The sequence below is a fragment of the Nicotiana sylvestris genome, chromosome 2 (assembly GCF_000393655.2).
Source record: "Nicotiana sylvestris chromosome 2, ASM39365v2, whole genome shotgun sequence".
NCBI lineage: Eukaryota > Viridiplantae > Streptophyta > Magnoliopsida > Solanales > Solanaceae > Nicotiana > Nicotiana sylvestris.
The window spans coordinates 82,923,171-82,943,293 of record NC_091058.1 but is presented as its reverse complement, the minus strand read 5'-3'; the positions used below and the strand labels follow the sequence as shown (position 1 = coordinate 82,943,293).

Sequence of the window (20,123 nt, the reverse complement as noted above, 5' to 3'; positions counted from 1 at the left end):
ACCATTTCAGCGGTAAGAAAACTTCTTTCTAATTTTTCTTCACAATGGTAAGAGTTTATACATTGATACTGGTGTGAGCACGTAATTTTTTCCCCACACCTAAATTACTCCTAAAAATACTTAAAAAATAGTTTTAATTGTCTTTATGGAATTTTAGGAATTTTCTTTATTTTTTATTTTTATTTGTTTTGGCATTTATATGAATTTTTAGCATATTTAGTGACATTTTAAAGTATAAAAACTGACAAAAAAAAAATTCTATGTTTTACTCTTTACGTTTTTAGATTTTAATCACATGTTAGTTGCATTTCTAAAAAATACATAAAATTAAAATATATTAGTCAATTTACATGCACTTTTAGTTAAATAATTAGTTAATTGTTAGAAAACAGTTAATAGGTTAATTTTGCAAAAAACAGGATTAATTTGGAGTAATGAATAAATTGGCTACAATTTGAAAATCAATTGTCAATAACTGAAAAGAAAGAGAAAAGGGTTGTTAGAGTTTTTTCAAAACGAATCTGGGCCAGATTTTTAGCACCCCAGTCCACAACCTTACGCCCCAATCCCTTCCATGCTCGGTCCATATCCTTCTGACCCGCAAGACCACTCAAACGACCCTGTTTTTGCCCAAAACATTCCCAACCGTTGATTACCCCCAGATCTAACGGACCCGAACTCACCTGCCCATTACACAAAATTGTTTGAAGAGACCCCCTCACAGACACCTCTTTCTCACCTCTCTCACCCCTCGTCATTTCCGCCGCCAAAAATTGCCTCACGGTGGCGGGTAATCACCAAACGACCCCATTTCTTCACCCTACAGTCCCCAGCCCGTCCTCGTTCCATCTATCATTCATTTTCTCAAAAATCCAACGGAATTCCACTATTAGTAGATCTAAGATTGGCCAAAGTACCAAAATCCTTTCTCTTCGTCTGTTGCTTAAATCCCAGGCCTGCTTGGTGTTGAAATCGATCCCAATCAGTAGCCATTGGCTTGAATCTTCAATTGGAGGGGTGGTTCCAGTCCTTTCACGACTGCTAGAAGATGGCCAAATCGCCCCGAACCGGCCCAAAGCACCTCGAGTCATCTGATATCTATTCCTTCGACTGGCAAGATGTATTTTAACATGAAGCATTGGCCCCTGAAGAGATTCCGGCTAGTGCTCGTGTAACAATCCCTCCGTCTCGCCGGAATTCATTTGGCCGCATTATTTTGAACCCCGGATAGGTGTGTATCTCCTTATTTTGCTGTCGATTTGTTTTCATGCTTATTTTTCTATGTTGGTTTTCAGATAGGTTTAGTCATCTCAGTTTCATTTCATAACTAATCGGTCTAGGATTTCATATTGGAACCATTTGTTCTAGTAGTTAATATTGCTATAGGTTGATTGATTACTGTGAATTGTTTGTTTTCTAGTTGCTCATATAATAGTCATTTGTGATTTCAAGTTAAATCTCCGTGTTATTGTTCCATTTGCATTGACTATGAGACATTCATTGATTTAAGACTTGCTAACTGAAACTATTCGGTTTAAACTCAATTGAGCTGTGAGTTACAGGGGTAAAAGAGGAGTTTAAAAGAGTTTGAAGGACTGGTTAGAGTAAAAATTGAACTTCTGGGGGCATTTGGGAGATAAAACTTAGAGGAATCTTTTCTGTTGCTGCTGGGAAAGCTTCTAGAATAGAGAAGAGGGGTCACTTTGCAATAGGAAAATACAGGATTTAGGGTGAAGCAGGTAAATACAGAAAGCAAAAGGATTAAGAAGAAAGGAAAGAATAATTGGAAAGGGACAACTATCCAAATCAGTTAAAAAGATGCATTTTTCCTATTTTTTAGGGCTGGCACATTCCTAGATTATTCCCTATCTTTTTGTGCATATAACACACCCTCACATTCTATATAAGGACACACATTCCCTTACTATAACATACATTGATCCTCTGCAGAATTCTCATACATATTCCCTCACCTTCACTGATTTTCACTAGTCACACACAGAGAAACACCTGAAAGCAGATTTTGAAGAGGATTCTATATTATCTTCTGCATTGGAAGCTGGTTTTCTACTTTTTTTTTCTTGGGGTTTGCTAAGCTTCGTTCTTCAATTCTTTGACTTTATTTGGCTTATTCAGCTTGTGTCAAGTCTAGGTACAGATCTCAAATTTTTGTTTTCTCCTGGATCTATAATGAAATGCTGGTTGTTTCTTCTAAAGTTCGTTTGCTGTGTTTGATAGAATCTGTTGTTTATAAACTTAGTTGAAATGTTTGATATAGTTAATACCTAAAATATGTTGTAGATCTAATTAATAATAACCGGTTGCTTTGAAATTAAATTTGTGACTAGAGTGTTAACAGAACTCATATATTTAGCTTGATGTAACAAATCTTAAGCTCACTAAGCTCAACAATGGTGAAAGATTCGGGAAAGAACAGAGTATTGGAAAGGAAAGAGAAGAAAATAGAGTGCAAGAGAGAGAGAAGCAGAGAAAAGAGGAAAAGAGAGAATATTCATTTAGCATAATCTCCCACTCTGTTACAGCTTGTACAAATACAGCTAAGAATGCAAATACTGCTAACACGTGTCCTAGACTATAGAGAACATACAGAAACTTGGATGGACCTAATGGACATAAAATACTGGAAAAAGTGTAAAACCTCTAATCTCTAATTAAACAACTCAATAACTAACATTTCTAATATCATCTTCACTCGTTACATGCCATCCTCCCTTGAGAACCTTGTCCTCAAGGTTCAAATTGGGGAAACTGGAATTTGATGAAGTTTTAGTCCTCCCATTATAATAGATTTGGCCATTGCACAAGAACCTGAGTGGTAGCTGCGTTTCGTTTCTTCACCATACGCCTGTCCAGAATTGCAATTGGTTCCACTAGAGGCTGTCCATCACGAGAACATATAGGGGGCTCAATGGAAGGAATCTAACCTATGCCCCACCCTTTTCTTCAACTGAGAAATGTGAAAACTGAGTGTATCTTGGATGAAGGAAGTAATTGTAACTTATAAGCTACTAGACTGATCTTCTTAATGATTTGATAAGGACCATAAAATTTGGCCACTAGCTTCAGACTCTTCCTTATAACAATTGAGGTTTGCCTATAAGGTTGTAATTTGATGAACACCCAATCTCCAACCATAAACTCCCTTTCTGTTCTGTTCTTGTCTGCATAAAACTTCATTCTGCTTTGAGCTCTTTTTAGGTTCTCTTTCAGTAACCTTGCCATCAATTGTCTTTCTTTAATTATTTGATCTACAACAGCTATTTTGGATTGTAAAATCAATTCAAAAGACAACTGAGGAGGATCATATACATATACAACTTTGAAAGGGGTCATTTGAGTAGCTGAGTGGTAATTAGAATTATACCAAAACTCAGCTAAAGATATCCATTTGCTCCATTCCACTGGTTTATGGCTGGTCATACACCTTAAATAATTTTCCAAGCACCTGTTTACTCTCTCAGTCTGCCCATCTGTTTGTGGGTGATAGGCTGAGCTGTAAACTAACTTAGTTTGCAACAAATTGAAGAGCTCCTTCCAGAAGATACTGAGAAAAACTTTGTCTTTATCAGAAACTATGCTACTAGGTAAGCCATGCAACTTATAGACTCGATCTAGAAATAATGAAGCTAACTTTACTGCAGTAAAAGGATGAGCTAAAGTTAAGAAATGGGCATATTTGCTATACCTATCAACCACAACCATAATTGTATCTTTCCCTCTTGACTTGGCTAAACCTTCAATGAAATCCATCGATATGTATTCCCAAGGTCAGGAGGGTATAGGTAGAGGTTGAAATAGACCCAGATATGCTACCTGTTCATTCTTACACCTTTGACATATTGCACCGTTCTTGACCACCTTTTTAACATCTTCCAGTATTGAGGGCCAATAAAACACAAATTTAACTCTATGGAGGGTAGCAGTGATGCCAGAGTGACCTCCCAAATTGGAAGAATGCACATGTTGTACCAATTGCTATCTCAAATTTCCTTGCTTACCGACCCAGACCTTCCCTTTCAATCTAAAGATGCCTTGCTGCAGTGTTACTTCAGTTGAAGCTGTAGGATCAACTGTAGGAGCACAGACTATCTTCGTTACTTCCTCATCCCCTTCATAACTATTCTTGATTTCCTCCATCCATTTTGGTTGCAATTGTATTAACATTTGACAAGCAACAACAACTTCTGTTAACATTTGCCTCCTCGAGAGGGCATCTGCTACTGAATTACCAATTCCTTTCTTGTAATGGATCTCAAAACTTAACCCCATCAACTTGGTCAAGCCTTTATGCTGCAAGACAGTGGTGATTTTTTGTTCTTGGAGAAACTTAAGGCTAAAATATCGGTCATTATAATGAAATGACTAGGGATCAAGTAATGTCTCCATTTGTTGACAGCATGTAATATGGCAATCAACTCATTCTCGTATGTTGAGAGACCTTGATGCTTTAGGCTTAGTTCCTGACTAAGAAAGGCAATGGGCCTTCTATCTTGCATAAGAACAGCTCCCACACTTGTTCCACAAGCATCCACTTCCACCACAAATGGTTTGCTAAAATTAGGTAGGGCTAAAACTGGGACATTAGTCATTGCCTTCGAGTGCCTTAAAAGCTTCAGTAGCTTCATTGTTCTAGTGGAAACCCCTTTTCTTCAACAATGTAGTCAAAGGTTTACTAAGTGTAGCATAATCCTTAATAAACCTTCTATAATAACTAGTGAGGCTGAGGAATCCTCTTAACTCTTTGATATTTGTAGGTAGGGGACAAGTAACCATTGCTGAAATTTTGCTTGGATCTGTACTGACACCTTCACCATTGATAATGTGACCAAGGTGCTCTACTTTTGGCTGGGCAAAGTCACATTTAGATCTCTTAGCAAACAATTCATGTTGCCCCAATAAGTCTAAGACAATCTGCAAGTGTTTCAAGTGTTCATCCAATGATAAACTGTAGTCCAGTATATCATAAAAAAAGATTAAGATAAACCTCCTTAGATAGGCCCAAAAAACTTGATGCATCAAGGATTGAAAGGTGGCTGGTGCATTTGTTAAGCCAAATGGCATAACCCTGAATTGCCATAGTCCATGATGTGTTCGAAAAGCAGTCTTGTGCTCATCTCTAGACTTCATTCTCACTTGATGATAGCCAGACCTATGGTCTATCTTAGAGAAAACTTTGGCTCCTTTCAACTCGTCTAACAAGTCCTTTACCAAAAGAATATGGTACTTATTCTTGATTGTTAAAGAGTTTAATCTTCTGAAATCCACACATAGTCTCCAAGAGGAATCCTTCTTCTTTACTAGCAATGCAGGTGATGCAAAAGTAGACTGACTAGGTACCACTATCTGAGCTTGTAGCATATCCCCAACCATTTGTTCAATAGCATTCTTCTGATCATAGGAATATCTATAGGGCCTCAAGCTGAAGGATTGTGCTTCTGGAATTAAAAAGATGGCATGATCACAGTCCCTAGGTGGGGGCAGTCCTTTAGGTTCTTCAAAAACATCAACATATTTGTCTAACAATGCTGAAATGGAAACGGGAGAGAAGAAGGAGCCATGATGGCTTCCAGCTCGAGGGTGACCCACATGTCATTCAGCCTATCATATATGCTTCCTGAGGTCCCTCAACATTATTATCCCTTTCAAGATGTTGCTTATGCCGTGGCACCACCTCCTTATGCGGTAATGAATGCACAACCTTACACGCGGCCACAACATCATACTCAAAACCGAGCTCCACCTCCCATAAATACCTATCCTTACCAAGCTACATATAATCCCAACCAAATGTTCCCTAGTACAATCCTCGCCCAAGAGAGCCTTTTAGAAAGAATCAGTTAACCCCTATTGGTGAATCGTATTCAAGCTTGTTCGAAAGGCTAATCAGGCTAAATCTATTGCAGCCAGTGGCCCCGTACCGGCCGAACCCCGAGTCCCAGTCGCACCGAGCTGATGCTAGATGTGAATACCACTATGGAGCAGTGGGACATGGTACAAATGACCGTTGACCCTCAAAAAGGCAGTTGAAGATTTGATTGAAGCTGAAAGAATTGTTTTTTGGGATGAAGAAGCTCCTGATGTGATGAACAATCTGTTGCCTGCTCACAACACTAGGCCAATAGTCGGAATGATTTGTGAAGATGGGGAATTTGATCCGGCACTGAAGGCTATTACAGCCATTGCCGAAATAGAAGAAAAGTCAAAAGATGGTCGCCAAGCCTGAAAGTTCCCCATTAGACAGGAGTCTTGGTAGCCAATCTTGTTATCCTTTATGCGTTCGGATTATCTTAGGGTGTGATCCGGATGTTCTACTTTAATGTATTACTTTCTGATGTAAACCCATCTATCTTTGAATTAAAAAAAATCATCATAAAAAAAAAATCAAAAAATCAAATGATATTAATATTTCATTGTCCAGGAATATCTCTTTTCTTAATCTTGTCATTTTTTCTTATTCTCTTTTTAGTTCTTTTAAATGCAGATTTCAATAACATGACATGCTTGCGGACTTCATGCCCAGGTCCTAAAATGCTGTCCGACTTTGAAATAATGAATCAAGAATTAGATTGCAATGAAGATAAGTTTAAGGAAATAAAACAAAGAGTTGGAACAACTAAGAAAAATTGGCTCCAGATTGGAAAGATCCATACATGGTAACAAGGGTACTGCCAAAGAGAGCGTTGCACCTGGAAAATATCGAAGGAAATATCCTGAAACAATTGTCAATGCAAATGCAACCAAAAGGTACTATGTTTGATCCTCCATACATTATTAATATTCTCCGGTTGGGATGACGAAGACTTTCATTCTCGCTACCCAAATACCATTAACCCTTTTGTAAACCATTTGAGCCGGTTACTCTTCTTCGATTACCCTTTTTGGAACTTGAAAGTGTTACAAACAAAAAAAAACTAAAAAAAAAGAATGAAATGAAAAATGAAAAAAGAGAAGAAAAAGGGGGTGGGGGGTGGGGGGTGGGGGAAGAAAAGACAAAGAAAATGAAATAAAAAAAGATGAACAAGAGAGGAAAAAGGAAAGGAAAAAGAAAGAGAAAACAAAGCAAAAAGAAAAATAAAACAAAATCAAAAAATAAAGTTCTCTGAACTACGTTCGACTTGATTCCGAAATGATACGTAGGCAGCCTCTCACTGGAGGTTCAGTCACACCAAAACAAAAATCCAAATTCCCCCCAAAAGTGAAACTGGGGCAAATGTTATAATAGTTCGGCGATGATCCCGCCTGAATGGTTCCAAAGTTGTAATTCAGTCCAAATCATTTTTACCCAAGTCCTTTCAAGTCCTTCCGATCAATCGGTGAGAATGTTCAAGGATCAGAGAACGCATCTACTTAGAAAATGAGAGTCTTGTTAGTGAAAACTCACAAAGAGTGCTACAAGGTGATGGTGAGAAGAGACATGAGAGAGGTCAGCCGGTGAAAACCCGCAAGGGGCACCCCTGATCGAAAAAGGATCCTAACAACCACTGACATCGACAGAGTCTTGGCAAGGTTTAACGATTTTAAGGCAAAAGTTGTGATGAATTTTTGAGAATCGGACGGTTTACACAGATCAGACATCCAGTCCAAATGCTATGAAATTGAAGTTGGAAGAAAGAATCCAGAAATGAAAGGCCTATGAAGGCGAAACAAAGTTGGAAAAGGTTAAGTCCCACGCGACTAGCCGTTGTAGCAAAGTTTGAGGAGCCAAAAGTTCCCCAATGCCCCGAAGCTAAAAAAAGAAAAAAAAAGAAAAAAAGAAAGAAAAAGAAGTCAGAAGGGAAAGGCCTACGAAGGGAAAATAAGTTGAAAAGGTTGAGTTCCACCGACCAACCGTCATGGCAAAGTCTGGAAAAGCCAGAGGTTCTCTAGGGCCTGAAATAAAATCGGTCCTCAGGGAACAAGCAGTTGCAGTTGAGATCTTCATCAAAGAAGCCGGGCTGAGATTAAGTGATTGAAACAATCAAGGCCACGAAAACAACCATCATTTCAAACTAACAACTGTTCTTTGTTTGAGAACAAGAAACATGTGCAATCCAAAGCACCTTGCAAGAAGTAGGTGCAATCAAAAAGAAACTGTGCAAGGGCTAGAAACAGCTCTACAGCAATAATCAATCCAAAAGGGAAGTCTTATCCAAATTCTTTCTTGCATTTTATTCATTTTCTTAAATAAAAAAAATGAAATGAAAAGAAAGAAGAAGAAAAATTCAAAATCATGGTAGCATAGGGTCTCTAATCTCTCGCTACGTCTTTTCCAACATAGGGTCCCACTCCCTAGCTGATGCCAGCATAACCTGATAATCTTTTCCAACATAGGGTCCCACTCTCTAGCTGATGCCAGCATAACATGGTAATCTTTTCCAACATAGGGTCCCACTCCCTAGTTGATTCCGGCATAACCCGATGACTTCCCCGGCATAACCCGAGGACCTTTCCGGCATAACCCGATGACCTTCCCCGACATAACCCGAGGACCTTTCCGGCACAACCCGATGACTTCCCCGGCATAACCCGAGGACCTTTCCGGCACAACCCGATGACTTCCCCGGCATAACCCGAGGACCTTTCCGGCACAACCCGATGACTTCCCCGGCATAACCCGATGACTTCCCTGGCATAACCCAATGACCTTTCCAGCATAACCCGCTGACTTCCCCGGCATAACCCGAGGACCTTTCCGGCATAACCCGATGACTTCCCCGACATAACCCGAGGACCTTTCTGGCATAACCCGATGACTTTCCCAGCATAACCCGAGACTTTTCCGGCATAACTCGATGATTTTTCCAGCATAACCTGGTAATTTTTTCCAACTTAGGGTTCTATTCCCTAGCTGATGCCAGCATAACCTAGTAATCTTTTCCAACATAGGGTCCCACTCCCTAGCTTTGCCAGCATAACCTGGTAATCTCTTCCGGCACAAGGTCCCATTCCTTAGTTTATGCCAGCATAACCTGGTAATCTTTCCAACTTAGGGCCTCTGATCCCCATTTGATTTTATTTTAGATAAATGGCTCCACTCCCTAATCTCTTTTCTCCCAAGGATACACAATCCTGATTTTATTGCTTTCAATAAAGAAGTAGTTTAGATTTTTTGTTACAGTAACTCACGAAATTTTCCTAGTGAAAACTGGGGCAGAAAATTTCATTCGTTTGTTTATTTTGGTCCCTGAACAGGTTTTTACCATAAGGCACGAGGTTTGAGATGACCAAAAGAAGAAGTCTCAAACCAAATAAAAGAAAAGAAAAACCAGAAAAGAAGTTGAGCTCTAAGTGCAGAAGCGGATAAAAATGTGGACTGCTCAAGACATAATTGAAGTCACAAGCTTTGCATGTCCCGCCTTGATCCGAGAATTTGAAAAAGGAATGAACCAACACCTGTAGCTAACGAGCATCAATATTCAGATCAGAGTTTGCAGGAAGAACCAACCAAGACTCAAGATCAATCTTTAGAAGGTTTATAGATAGGAATTTTGTAACTCATGGTTGATAGGCGTAGCTAGTTTAGTTTTTCATCTTTCATTTTGGTGTAATAAGGAGCTCAGCAAGAAGAAACAACATCAACAACAGTGAAATCACAGTTTCTCGGTAGTCCTAACTACCAAAGCTTTCAGAACTACACCGACCTGATTCCTTTATAGCCAAGGATATGTAGGCAATCTCCTAAGCAAGGTTTGGTCAAACTTTTTCAAAATGCTTCCAAATGGAGTTTCAAACGGGCAAAAATTGCTCATAGGTGCTCACTTTATCTTTGCCCGAAAATTCTTCATGTTTCAAAGCAAAGAGGGGTAGCTGTGATCACCTAATTTTTGCCCTGAATGGAAATAACTCCTAAAAATAGACCAAAATAATTTTAATTGATTTTTAAGAGTTTTTCTTTATTTAGTATTGTCACGTTTTAATTTCATGCCATTTTAGGTTCAATTTGCATGTAGAAATTAATTTTATTAAGCAAAAATCATAAAAATGGTCATTCTTACATATTTAGATTTTAGCCTTTAAAATTAGCACAAGTTAATTAGTTGTTTTAATGTTAAAAATAAATAAAGAATTTTAATTTCTACAAAATAGATTAATTTAGGAATTAATTAATTTAATTAGGATTTTTAAAATTAAAGAAAAGAAAAAAAAGAAAACAAAGAAAGAAAAGGGGGAATTAAGCTATTTTTAGGTCTAATTTCGGATAAAAACCATCATATCTACCCTTTAATAAAAACCTAGACCTAAGACAAATAGAGATCAGATCTTAGACCTAGAACAAACCATCAGATCCTTAGACCCCAACCTAGCGCCGTTTATTCCCCCCAAAAAAAAAAACAAAGATCAGAGACCTTCCCTAATTCCCTTCAACAACGGCGCTACCACCACTACTTTCATCAGAAATCCTCGCCGTAGCTCCTCTTTAGATGCTCACCTAGTAGCTTATTTTCCCTCTTCTCCTTCTCCATAGCTTTCAAAATCGAATCCCCCCCCTTAGAGACAAGAACGAGCAGCTAAAACCAAAAGAAGGATGAGACCTTCTCCTTGAACAAAAGAAGAGAGCTGCTGCTCAACGACCCCTCTTTTTGATTTCAAAAACAAAAGAACCACCATTAAAAGCTGTTGAATAATCTCCAAACCAACTGAAAAATACAGAAACAGAGCCTCTTCTTCGCTCAAAAACAACCGTTCCAAAGTTGAGCTCAAGAGCTCGTTGAGGTTCACGGCTACGTCTCTAGTTCAGGTTTTGTTGATAAGGTTTGATAATTTCTGGATTTTCAAGTTGATTTTTCGTTGGGATTATTGCTATTTTCTGCCGATTCTATGGCTGACTGCTGAGCCTTAGGCTTTGAAGTTTTTTTGTGATTTCATCTTTATTTGAGAGCTTTTCTTTGCTGTTGCTGGTTTTGCTGCTGAGGCCACTAGAATTAAGCCTTGACTTGGTCTTTTGGATTTAGGTCCAAGGTATGATTTCTAATTTCAAATGATGTAATGGTTGTTTGGATGGTGATATCTTATGAAATTCGTGATGATTATGCACCTAAACACTTGAAAATGCCTTGTTATAGCTATGTGGAAAATGTTTTCATATTTTAGTTTAGGAAATATTTTCTATGTTATTTTTAATGTTTGGTTGGTTAAAAATTAGGTGACACGTGATAATTGTATATGGTGGAGGATAGGATATGATGATAATGTTTTGGTTATATGTTGTAATGAATAGATTGTCTATGGGATTCTGATACTGTATAATACGTTGTTTTGGCACTAAATGTGGTCATTAGATTTTCCTTATGGGAATATCTTTTTATGACCTAGGATAATTAGTCAAAGATATATAAATCATAATAGAAATTAACAAATTGGCAACGAACAGTGAAGCATTTCTTTGCAGCGAGAGCCTTTCCTATGAAAAAAAGGAGCAGACAACTTTCTATGGTACTAAATTTTTTTAATCACCAACAGAATTACAAAACTTCAACTAGGCCACAACCATGAAACAATTCTAATTTCCGTAAATCATAAGCCTTTCACAAATAATCTTAAAGTAGTTTAGGAAAATAACTCATACATCCGTAGTTTGCTTTAGTTGAGTAAAATCTTTTGAAATATATTGAGGCGTGCCATACACAAATAAAATTCATAACCCATGGCCCTCACATTAATAATAACTAGTGTAGAAAACACTTTGAACATCGTAGTTTGCTTTAGGTGCGTTTATAATAAAATCATTATAGCTACGAGTATGGTTCCCGTGACGTAGTTGTGATACCTAAATTTCAAATATGTAGGGAACATTTATGTGACCCGGCCACAACTTCTAATAACGTTAATAAATTATACATGTTGTAGATCGTGGGTACGGTTCCCGTGACATGATTCGCAATGTGTAAAACAAACAAGTGTATAACAATCGTAACTTGTTCCAGAATAATTCCATAAAATAATTAAAAGCGGTTTTAAAAGTTTAAAAATGCAGACTAGGTTTATAACATGTAGTAAATCAGATAATTAAGCCAATTTTAATAGTTTAAGCGGTCGTGCTCGAACCACGGAACCCGAGAATGCCTGACACCTTCTCCCGGGTTAACAGAATTCCTTATCTAGAATTTCTGGTTTCGCAGACTTTTAAATAAAGTCGATTTTCCTCGATTTGGGATTTAAAATAAATCGGTGACTTGGGACACCATAATATATTATCCCAAGTGGCAACTCTAAAATTAAATAAAATAATCCCATGTCGAATAATATCACTTTAATTGGAAAAACTCCCTTAAATATCCTTTCGGGTGGTAAAAATGAGGTGTGACAGCAGGTTTATTGCTTAACTCACAACAACTTGTGAGCCCATTTTTAAGTTTCTGAAGAAGGATGCCGCGGTCAAATGGATTGATGACTGACAGAAGGCATTTGATAAGATTAAGGGATACTTGTCAAACCCACATGTGTTGGTCCCGCCGGAGCCCGAGAGACCTTTAATTCTCTACTTGACAGTCCTGGATAATTCATTCGATTGTGTGTTGGGTCAACACGACATCACTGGCAAGAAGGAGAAAGCCATTTATTATCTCAGCAAGAAGTTCACATCCTACGAGGTCAAGTATACTCTCCTTGAAAGGACATGTTGCGCCCTGATTTGGGTGGCACAAAAGTTAAAGCATTATCTGTCGTCCTACACTACTTATTTCATTTCTCGCATGGATGCTCTAAAGTATATCTTTCAAAAGCCTATGCCCACAGGAAAACTTGCAAAGTGGTAGATTTTGCTCATAGAGTTTGACATCATCTATGTGACTCGGATCGCGATGAAAGCCCAAGCCTTGGCCAATCACTTGACAGAGAACCCGGTGGACGAAGAGTATGAGCCATTGAGGACTTAATTTCCTGATGAAGAGGTGATGCATATTGACAAGGTTGAGCAGGATGAAAAGCCAGGTTGGAAACTTTTCTTTGATGGAGCCGCTAACATAAAAGGTGTCGGAATAAGGGCTGTGCTCATTTCTGAAACAGGGCACCACTACCCTGTTACAGCCCAACTTCGTTTCTATTGCACCAACAACATGGCTGAGTACAAGACATGCATTCTGGGTTTGAGGTTAGCTGTAGACATGGGAGTTTAGGAAGTATTGGTTTTGGGAGATTCAGATCTAATAGTGCACCAGATTCAGGGAGAATGGGAGACTCGAGATTTAAAGCTCATACCGTATTGACAATGTCTGCATGATCTTTGTCTACGATTCAGATTAGTAGAGTTCAGGCGTATTTCTAGGATCCATAATGAGGTTTCCGACGCCTTGGCTACTCTGCGTCAATGTTACACCACCCGGATAAGGGTTATGTCGACCCTTTGCATATTTAAGTTCGTGATCAACATGCTTATTGTAATATGGTTGAGGAGGAACTTGATGGTGAACCTTGGCTCCACGATATCAGGGAGTACATCAAATCGGGGGTATATCCGGTACAGGCCACAGGTGATCAAAAGAGAACGATTCGACGCTTGGTTAGTGGATTTTTCTTGAGCAGGGGAGTCTTGTACAAAAGAACTCCAGATCTTGGACTGCTGAGGTGCATAAATGCTAAATAAGCTTCGACCATCATGGTCGAAGTGCATTCCGGAGTTTGCGGACCGCATATGAGCGGATATGTTTTGGCAAAGAAAATTCTTCGATCAGCTTATTATTGGCTCACCATGGAACGAGATTGCATCAACTTTGTACGCAAATGTCATCAATTCCAGGTGCACGATGATCTAATTCATTCTCCGCCATCTGAGTTGCACACAATGTCTACACCTTGGCCCTTTGTTGCTTGGGGCATGGATGTCATTGGACCAATTGAGTCAGCAACATCGAACGGGCACAGTTTTATTCTGGTGGCCATCGATTATTTCACCAAGTGGGTCGAAGCTGTAACTTCCAAATATGTGACCAAGAAGGTAGTGGTGGATTTTGTCCATTCAAATCTCATTTGTCGGTTCAGAATCCCCAAGGTAATCATCACAAATAGTGCTGCTAATCTCAACAGCCATTTGATGAAAGGGGTATGCCAACAGTTCAAGATTATGCATTGAAATTCCACTCCGTATCGCCCCAAGGCAAATAGAGCTGTTGAGGCAGCTAACAAGAACATAAAGAAGATACTTCGCAAGATGGTGCAAGGTTCTAGGCAATGACATGAAAAGTTGCCTTTTGCTTTATTAGGTTATCGCACTACTGTTCGCACTTGATAACTAGGGACTATTTGGTACACATTTTCAATCAGAACTCAAGCGGTATTCTATGCATACCCTCCACCCGGATGCCTTTTGGGTTGTGTAATGCACCGGCTATATTTCAGCGGTGTATGATAGCCATTTTCACCGATATAATGGAAGATATTTTGGAGGTATTCATGGACGACTTTAGTGTTGTGGGTGATTCATCTGATGAATGCTTGAAAAATCTTGATAGAGTGTTGGCCCGTTGTGAAGAAACCAATCTTGTTCTTAATTGGGAGAAATGCCACTTCATGGTTGAGGGGGGCATAGTTCTTGGGCATAAAATTTCAAAACATGGTATAGAAGTGGACAAAACAAAAATCGATGTGATTTCGAGGCTTCCTCCCCTACCTTTGTCAAGGGAGTTAGAAGTTTTCTTGGGCATGTGGGTTTCTACCGGAGATTTATCAAAGACTTTTCGAAGGTAGTGAATCCCTTATGCAAGTTATTAAAAAAAGATGTCAAGTTTGTGTCCGATGAGAGATGTATGCAAGCCTTTGAACTTCTCAAGCACAAGTTGACCACCATTCCTATTATTACCGCACCTAATTGGAGCTTGCGTTTTGAGCTCATGTGTGATGCGAGCGATGTTGCGTTGGGGCGGTTTTGGGTCAACGAGTGAACAAAATGTTTCATCCGGTGTACTATGCGAGCAAGACAATGAATGATGCTTAAGTGAACTACACGGTGATCGAGAAAGAGCTTTTGGCTATTGTGTTCGCGATGGAGAAATTTTGACCGTATCTCATGGGTGCCAAGGTCATAGTCCATACTGATCATGCCGCACTCCGGTACTTGAGGACGAATAAGGATTCCAAAACTAGACTGATGCGATGAGTCTTGTTACTTCAAGAGTTTGATTTGGAGATTGTGGACCGGAAGGGTAGTGAAAACCAAGTGGCGGACCACTTGTCCCGCTTGGAGGAGGAGGGGAGGCCTCTTGATGGCCTAAAGATCAATGATTCATTTCTCGACGAACTCCTTTCAGTGTCAGTGAATGGTATGCCATGGTTTGCGGACGTTGGTAATTTCCTTGTGACTGGTATAATCCCATGTGAGCTCTCTTCTAACCAAAGGAAGAAGCTCAAACGGGATAGTTTGGATTTCTATTAGGATGAGCCATACTTGTTCAAGATTTGCATGATGGTGTGATCCGAAGGTGTGTCCCGGAGGAGGAGCAATTGAGTATCTTAGAGGCTTGCCATTCCTCTCCCTGTGGTGGCCATCATGGTGGGGTGAGGACGACTTCCAAAGTTCTTAGTTGTGGGTTTTATTGGCCAACTTTGTACAAGATGCAAGTGAACTTGTGAAGAGGTGTGACGAATATCAAAGAGCGGGTGGAATTTCGAAGAAAGATAAGATGCCTCTCAATACCATTCTTGAAGTTGATATTTTTTATGTATGGGACATTGATTTAATGGTCCCGTTTGTTAGCTTGGGAACACATACATCATTGTGGCGGTTGACTATGCTTCAAAGTGGGTTGAAACCATGGCTTTACCCAACAATGAGGCCCAAAGTGTTGTTGCGTTTCTCAAGAAGAACATTTTTACAAGGTTTGGCAGTCCTTGTGCAATCATAAGTGATGGGGGGTCTCATTTTTGTAATAGAGCCTTTGAGACTTTACTTAAAAATTATGGTGTCAATCACAAAGTTTCTACTCCTTATCATCCTCAAGTGAGTGACCAAGTTGAAGTCTCAAACATGGAAATCAAGAGTATATTGTCAAAGACGGTCAATGCAATAGGACCGATTGGTCAGAGAAGTTGGATGATGCTCTATGGGTTTATAGGACTGCTTACAAGACTTCGATTGATATGTCTCCGTGTCGGTTGGTGTTTGGGTAAGCTTGCCATCTACCGGTTGAGTTAGAGCACAAGGCCATGTGGGCTTTGAGGAAGCTGAATCTTGAATGGGATGTGGCAGCAAATCTTCATGTGGAGCAGCTTAATGAACTTGATGAATTCCGATTCCATGCCTACTCCAGTTCGTCCTTGTACAAGGACAAAATGAAGTACCTTCATGATAAATATGCTCGTGGCAAGGAGTTCAAAGTGGGTGATTTGGTTCTCTTGTTCAACTCTCGGTTATGTCTGTTTCCGGGAAAGCTTAAGTCGAAATGGAGTGGACATTTTGAACTGGTATTTGTGACTCCGTTTGGTGCACTTGACTTGAAGAACAAAAATGGGGAGGTTTTCAGAGTTAATGGGCACATGGTCAGGCACTACCTGGGCAAGATTGATGACAACCATGTGATGGCACTGCTCCATCTGAAGTGATTTGATGGTAACCTGCGTCGTGCAGCGACGTTAAATCAGGCGCTTCTTTGGAGGCCACTCATGTGCCTTTTTTTTCTTCTTTGATTCTCTTAGTGTCAGATTTATTTAAAAGCTGACAATTAAGGACCGTGGTCGCAATGGATTTTGTGTGGTCCGCGGTGCCTCAACGCGGACCACAGTGCATTTTCTGCGGTCCGCAGTGCCTTTGATCAGATAGTGGGTAGTCTGAACCCCACCTCAGTGCGGACCGCAGTGCATTTTGTAGGGTCCGTGGTAGCTTCTTTGCAGCCGCACTTCATTTTGTACGGTCCGCAGTCTGCAACTTTTTCTGCAATTATTCACTGACTCTACTGATACTAACAAAGTTCAACTGTATTCTCTTTGCAGATCATGGTGAAATCACGAGGCAGAGGTGATAAATAGAAAGGGAAAGGAGAGTCCTCCCGGGGTAGGGGACAAGGAATGATTAGATTGACCCTGCAAGCCCGGCAAAACATCGAAAACACCAAAAGGCTCATAAAGGCTGCTGACAAAGCTATTGACCAATCAAGAAATGAGTATGAGCCTTCCCGAGAGGCATCTGACTCAGACTCCGTGCCAGAGTATGTTCCTGACTGGCCGGAGAGGAACATATTGAGGGATACACCTCCGGTCTCTCCCACTGCCCAAGCATCAGTGCGCATATCTTTTGAGTCGTCTGAGGGCTCAGCTGCAGGCAATGCCAATGAATATTCCACCTCACTTACAACTTCACTATCCGAGGAGGGGCCCGTAGAAGAAGAAGGAGAAGAAGTCGGAGGGGGTGATCCCCAAGTAGGAGGGGTAGAGAGAACCAGAAACCCGGAGGCCTGGCAGAACATGTTCGTGAGTGAAGTGGCCTACCACAAGTTCAGACAGTGGTGGCCCGAGGGGAAGCTAATACTGGAGCGAAAATTCATTACAAAGGACCTCATGCCTCACAACCCCAACGTGTTGAGGCAATTCAGGGAGAGAGCTGGCTGGAACTATTTCATAGGCCATGTAGAGGATGCAAATGAGCACTTGGTGAAGGAGTTTTACATGAATGTTGCCCACATAAAAAAGGGCACAATAGTGACCAAAGTGCGGAACTTAAAAGTGAAATTTGATGGCAAATCAATAAATGATTATTTGGGCTTCTCGGAGGAGGATGAGACCTTGTACTTAGACAAGGTAGCTTTGGGGGAGGATGCCCGGCCGTGGCTAGCTGAGTACTTGGCAATCCTAGGTACCACCCCGTCATGGTTGACAACAGGGGTAAATATTCTGAGGCGGATCCTTAACTTTGAAGCAAAGGGGTGAGAGACATTTGTTTGTAGCTGGCTAGACCCCACCACTCACGACAACTCCCTTCCTATCCACCGGGCTGTATTGGTGGCATCGATCATGGCGGGGTACCCGATCAACATCGGAAATGTGATGTCAAGGGTTATTACATAGGTTGTGAACGAAGGTGACAGATCCTACCCTTCCCCAATTTCCTGACCATGTATTTCGAGGACCTTGATGTGGAGAAGCGGAGATTTGATGTGAAAGTGAAAGCAAAGGCACCGTTCTCCTAGTACAGAACCAAGGGTCCCGACAACCTCAAGGACCCTTGTCACACCTGCTTTTTCCGCACCCGGGGGGGGGGGCGCAAGGGAGTTTTTCCAATTAAAGGACAATCGAAACGAGATTTGTTTATTTATTTCAGAGTCGCCATTTGGGAGATTTAGGGTGTCCCGAGTCACCAATTTTAATCCCGAATCGAGGAAAATAATGACTCTATATTAAAGTCTGCGTACCAGAAATCCGGGTAAGGAATTCTGTTAACCCGGGAGAAGGTGTTAGGCATTCCCGAGTTCCGTGGTTCTAGCACGGTCGCTCAACTGTTATATTCGGCTTGATTATCTGATTTTATACAAATATGAACTTATGTGCAAATTTTATCTTTTAACCGCTTTATTATTATTGTTTTTAAAAGAAATGTGAACATCGCTTAAAACACGTCTTTGGACCGCGTTACAATCAATGTACCCGTGGTCGTTGACATACTTTGACTCCGTTGAGATTTGGATTTGGGTCACATCAATGTGCACCCGAGTTTAAGGAAATTAAATTATTAAAGGCGCGCCTAAAGCGACTAGCGTATTTATTTTGGGTAGGACCGTGGAATTTTACTAAAACGGTCCATCCTGAAATCTAAACAATTTTTTTTTTTTAAAAAAAAAAATATATTTACTGAGGGCCCCGTAATTTGTATTTTATTTGGTGAGGCTCATCTCATTCTTATTTTAAAAATGAATTTGCAACGTCATGGACACGCACCTCGAACCACGCCACAATCAATGTACCCGTGGTTAGAAACACATTTCGACTCCGTTGAGAATTGGATTTGGGTCACATAAATGTGCACTCGGGTTTAAGAAGGTAAGATTTATTAAGGCGCGTCCTAAAGAGTCTAACGTATTGTTATTTTAGGAGGGTTGTGAGATTTGCTAAACAACCCGCCCTGGAAACTAAATGCTTCGATAATATACATTTAACAAGGGCCCCGCATCTGCGCGTTTTGTTTATTTTCGTCGAGGCTCATCTCATTCTTATTTTTAAAGGGTATCCTATAGCAACTACGTTTCTTGTCGTGTTTGTCTCTATCTATTGAAAACAGTAAATAGTCCTAATTAGTTACATGCTTGCAAGTTATTTGTAACGGAATTCGGAAATGCTTAAAAAAATCAGGAACGAAGCTGCGTGCACAGTCAGTCGAATAAATAATCACGGGCCCAAATCCAACCCATGCGTGATGGGCCAAACCCGGGCCACTGCTTGCTCGAAGCAGGCCTGCTTGGCCTGTTTTGACCTGAACTCGACCTTCATGGGGTTGATATTACAAGTTTTATGTTCTTTGTCTTAACAGGTGGTTTACTAGTTATATGAGACCATTAATCAGAAAAGGAAGAACTCAACCCATGATGTACAGTTTTCATGCTTGGCATACGTTACAGCATATACTGCAAAGTAAACTAAATCTGAGATGCAACCTAATTCATTGAGAATACTTTTATCTAACAGCATACATATACAACTATCATTCGATCCCCTACATTGACATCAACTAGGCTTGTAAGCCACCTTCAGTATCTAAAAATGTGAGCTATTAGACACTACATGACATTCAACACAACAGTACATGTATATAAACAACATCTGCAGATCTTCTCTTTTATACTCATTGCTCAAACTTTCGAGTTACATTGGTAGTGTAATTGTGTACCTGGTATAGAGGACAAAGAAGAAAAGGAATGATCAGCTGGGCAGTATGCAGTAAACACAGCAACAACAGATACACAGCCACAGCACAACAACAAACCAACAATCAAATGTTTTCCACAACCCACAGACAACCAACAATATTTCCCAGAACAAAGAGAACCAGCAAATAGTCGAGCACCAAATGAGCAATCCCAGGAAAGAGTAGAGAAACCACAGCAATAACAGAGTGTTCAATGCAGCAACACCAATAGTTCAACAACCATAAACAGCTCAGTCAATGCAAACAACAGAACTTGGCCAAGACAGCTTGACAAAAATGC

General features: G+C 40.2%; 1 protein-coding gene across 11 annotated transcripts in view; it reads left to right on the top strand.

The window, feature by feature from the left end:
• The first annotated feature begins 701 nt into the window (after positions 1–701).
• The window catches only part of LOC104217447 (uncharacterized), a 34,962-nt gene continuing 15,540 nt past the window's right edge, over positions 702–20,123 (top strand). For 2 of the 11 annotated variants that reach the window (XR_011405376.1, XR_011405361.1), the window contains exons 1-2: positions 702–1,231; positions 6,488–6,765. The gene's annotated coding sequence lies outside the window, so the exon portion shown is untranslated. The other 9 variants (XR_011405364.1, XR_011405365.1, XR_011405375.1 and 6 more) reach the window with 8 other exon arrangements.